The sequence below is a fragment of the Cebus imitator genome, unplaced genomic scaffold, assembly GCF_001604975.1.
Source record: "Cebus imitator isolate Cc_AM_T3 unplaced genomic scaffold, Cebus_imitator-1.0 Scaffold237, whole genome shotgun sequence".
NCBI lineage: Eukaryota > Metazoa > Chordata > Mammalia > Primates > Cebidae > Cebus > Cebus imitator.
In genome coordinates this window covers 1,558,742-1,563,313 of record NW_016107552.1, presented here as the reverse complement: position 1 = coordinate 1,563,313, position 4,572 = coordinate 1,558,742, and the positions used below count along the sequence as shown (strand labels likewise).

The following is a 4,572-nucleotide window of genomic DNA, read 5'->3' as shown; positions in this document are numbered from 1 at the left end:
CCTCAACCTCCTGCGTAGCTGGGATTACAGGCACGCGCCACCATGCCCAGCTAATGTTTTTTGTATTTTTAGTAGAGACGGGGTTTCACCATGTTGACCAGATGGTCTCGATCTCTTGACCTTGTGATCCACCCGCCTCGGCCTCTCCAAGTGCTGGGATTACAGGCTTGAGCCACCGCGCCCGGCCTGAGATCTGCCTCTTAACAAACTTGGTCTCCAGGTACAAGCCCTCCTGAGACATTGGGTTAAGAAGAGGAGTTGCCCATTTCTCTGCTGCTGCTTCTGTCAGCCACCAGGGGGTTGCAGGGAGCAGTGCTGAGGCCATGTAAATGGGCTTCTCCACAGAACGAACGAGCCCTTGTGTTGGAAATTGGGTTAAATTCAGCATGCATAACCATTCACAATGGCTCTTTACACCCCAGGAGCACTAAGATCCCACTAATCTTCAGTCAAAACAATTAGAGCATGAAGGGTGGTGCATTCATCCCAGAGGCACTGGCCATCGGGAGGGTAGGAAGGAGTGGGACCACCCACATTCGGGGCTTTGACTTTCCAGCCGCAGTGACAAGGCCAAAAGACCCGGAGGAGGAGTCTTCTGCGTATTGCGGAAAGGGGGTCTGGGCAGAATAAGTTGCTTCAGTCCATCCATCTCTTTCTCCATGTGGTGGACTCTTAGCAAGTGCAAGGCACTTTAAAGGCACCATGTCCTTGCAGTCTCACAATAGCTTTGTCACCATCGTCTTCTCGCCGAGGAAACAGAGGCACACAGATGTTAAATGATGCACGCGTCAGAGCCCAGCAGAAACAGACGGCACAGTTAAATTAGTCTGGTTCAAGAGTTTGATAAAGGTACCATTCAAAGAGGTGCTGACAGTGTCTTAGTTTTCTCTTGCTCCATAACAAATAACCACCAACTTAGTGGCTTTAAACAACACCCTTCCATTAGGTCATGGTGCTGTAGGTCAGTAGTGCAGGAAGAGCAAGGCTTTCTGCTCAGGTGTTGCTGGGGCTGTGATGTCATCTGAGGCTCAGTGTTCTCTTTCAAACTCTCTCAGGTTGTTGGCAGAACTCAGTTTCTTGTGGTCGCAGGACTGAAGTCCCCATTTCCTTGCTGGTTGCTGTCCAGGGACTGCTTTCACCTCCTAGAGGCCACCCTCAGTCCACAGGCAACTCACAGCACGGGTGTCTGCTCCTTCAAGGCCAGCAAGTGGTTGTCTTTCACTCTTCAAATCTGACTTCTGAGGGTCACCTGATTAGGCCAGGGCCACCCAGGATAATCTTCCTTTCGATTAACTCAAAGTCAACGTAAGACGGAATCCTATCATCTTTGCAAGTTCAGGCCATACTCAAGGGGAGGGCCTTATTCATGGTGTGTTCATCAGGGAGCCAGAATCTTGGTGATCAGTTGAGTCTTCTGCCCCCCAGAGACAGGATGTGGGAAGTGCAGCTCCCTGGGGTTAGCAGTGGTGGGACTTGATTACCACCCCTAGTCATGAATAGATGAGGAGCTGGGGGACACAGGAGAGGGCTGCCTGGCAGAAGCTGGGACCTTTGATTGAAGGACACAGCTAGTCCATGGTGACTTGGCGAGGAGGAATAAATAGACTTGGCTAGAGGAATAAAGAGGTTGACCTCAGTTTCCTTCCTCCCTTTCATCTCTGTGTTACTCTCCATTGGCTGGTCTTAACAAGAGGCTATAGAAGGGACCCAGCCTATTCGTGCAATCAGTGGAGACCTACTTCTTAGGGAGTGGGCAGGTTGGAGAAGGATGGAGAGTGGATCAGGAGGGATGAGTAGATGATATACTGCACAAGTGACTTCTTAGAGTCCCATACCTTGTAATGACAGAGCTCAGATTCAAATTTGCGTCTGTTTAAAGTCTGATCGTATCATGCATTCTTCCATTTCCTGAGTGCCTGCTATGTGGCAGGCACTCTGCTAATCTGACAATCCGGTGAGAGATACACTTATATTTCTATTTTGTAAAGGTCCAGAGAAGTTAAGTAAATAATCCAGAGTCACACAGCAAGCAAGTGGCAAAGCTGGGAGTCTGATTCGATTCCAAAACTTGACTTCCACCCTCTCCATTTCCATCCATCCGTATATATCCATTGACAAATGTATTCACTCATCAGACTCTTACTGCATGCCTTAAGCTGTACACTGTGTTCAGAGCGGAATGAAATTACGTTCTTTTTTTTTTTTTTTTTGAGACAGATTCTCCCTCTGTTGCCTAGGCTGGCTGGAGTGCAGTGGCGTGATCTTGGCTCACTGCAATCTCTCCCTCCCAAGTTCAAGCGATTCTCCTGCCTCTGCCTCCCAAGTAGCTGGGATTACAGGTACCCGACACCACACCTGGCTAATTTTTTTACATTTTTAATAGAGACGGGGTTTCACCATGTTGGCCACGCTGGTCTCGAACTCCTGACCTCAGGTAATCTTCCCACCTTGGCCTCCCAAAGTGCTAAGATTACAGGTGTGAGCCAGCCAGCACACCCAGATAAGATGCCATTCTTATGTCCTCATGTTATTCACAATCTGGTAAGGGAAACATACCTGTGTACAGATTATTGTACAGTGGAGGGGAGCAGCAGCTTTGAGAGAGGAACGTACAGTGCTCATCGGTGGGCATATGGGAGGGAGAGGTCTGCTCAGCTGGGGGAGCCTGGAAAGACAGCTGTATCCTTTTGAGCTGGGTTTTGAAGGATGCATAAGATCCCAGCGAGATGGTGCATTTTAGGAAGGCAACATATCTCTTTAGCCCAGCTGCCTCTCCTTTGCTGGAGCTTCCTCCTTCCAGGGCATGATTTGGAAGGACAGAATTTTACTGTGATTGAGGACACAGAGTTCTCTAAAGTACACAGCCCAAGGGCTGGAATGGAGCAGGGGATGTACGTATGGGTGGAAAAAATCCACCTTGGTTTGAATTCCTGTCTGGCCATTTCTGAAATATGTGACCTTATGGTGACCTTCCCCTATGTGGTGACCCTCGCATATGTGGCGACCTTCCCCTCTACAGGAGATTTCATAACCCTCCCCTACTGGTGTCAGGTTGACCAGGTGACTTTCGGCCAGTGGGATGAAATTGAGTGGAGGTGGGCTGTGCCACTTTTTGGCAGACACTGTAAAAGACCTTGTGTGGCCACCTTTTCCTTCCTCTTTTGTGATGCTGTGGGTAATTTTTACTGTTTCCCAAGTGTTGGGCCTCACCTTCCCTTTTTACCTTGGCCTCGAGACCATCAGGTTTCCTAAGGGGGTTGATTTTTTAGCCTTAATCCTGGAATGCAGTGAGGAGGGTCAGAGCCAAAACAGAGCTACAAGGGTGTGTCACATTCCAGAGGAATGAATGGTTGCTCTCTAAACCACCGAGACCTTTGAAGGTGTCTGTTAGCATCGCATGGTGTAGCCCAAGAGGACCAACGCAGCAAGGTGTGTTGCCTTCCTGTGTGTTAGTGTGCTCATCTGTAGAAGTGCGTTGATAGTTGTAGTTACCATATGGGGGTCTGGTGAAGATTAGGTGGAATTCCACAGCCTCTAGCCCACAGTGTGTCTGTACTTTGCAGATGTCTAAGGCTCTTCTTCCAGTCCCTTGTCTCTGCCATACGCCTGGGCCTGTACACATCCATGCTGTTCTTTTTGCCTGGGGTATTCTGTCTTTTCCTCATTCCCTTCTTTACTCAGGATCCCGCCTTTTGGCCCTGAGGCCTCCGCCATGAGTATGCTCAGGCTTCAGAAGAGGCTTATCTCTAGTGTCCTCCACTGTGGCAAGAAGAAGTTCTGGTTGGACCCCAATAAGACCAATGAAATCGCCAATGCCAACTCCCGTCAGCAGATCTGGAAGCTGATCATCTGAAATCCTGTGACGGTCCATTCCCGGGCTCGATGCTGGAAAAGCACCTTGGCCTTCCAGGAGGGCAGGCACACGGGCCTGTGGAAGGGCACAGCCGATGCCTGAAAGCAAAAGAAGTTCACGTGGATGAGGAGAATGAGGATTCTTCACTGGCTGCTCAGAAGATGCCAGGAATCCAAGAAGATTGATCGCCGCATGTATCACAGCCTGTACCTGAAGGTGAAGGGGAATGTGTTCAGAAACAAGCTGATTCTAACACATCCACATCCACAGGCTGATGGCAAGAAGCTCCTGGCTGCCCAGGCTGAGGACCGAAGGTTGAAGACCAAGCAAGCGCAACTAAGGCAAGTACCATGGAGAGTGCCTCCAGGCAAGGAGGAGGCATCAAGACTTTGTCCAGGGAGGGAGAGACCAAGGAATAAAAGCTCTCCATTTGTCTGTACATGCTGGCCTCTGTGATTACATGGATCAACCATTAAAATAAAACAAGCCTTAAAAAAAAATCCCATATGCAGACCTAGCTCCTCCAGGAGGCCAGCTGAGGATGGGCTTAGAGCCCCAGGAAAGTCAGGTCATGAAAGGGATGAAAAAAGTTGCACTTCGGCCGGGCGCGGTGGCTCAAGCCTGTAATCCCAGCACTTTGGGAGGCCGAGGTGGGTGGATCACGAGGTCAAGAGATCGAGACCATCCTGGTCAACATGGTGAAACCCCGTCTCTACTAA

General features: G+C 49.7%; 1 pseudogene; it reads left to right on the top strand.

The window, feature by feature from the left end:
- The first annotated feature begins 2,387 nt into the window (after positions 1 to 2,387).
- LOC108282207 lies at positions 2,388 to 4,442 on the top strand (annotated as a pseudogene).
- The last annotated feature ends 130 nt before the right edge of the window (positions 4,443 to 4,572 follow it).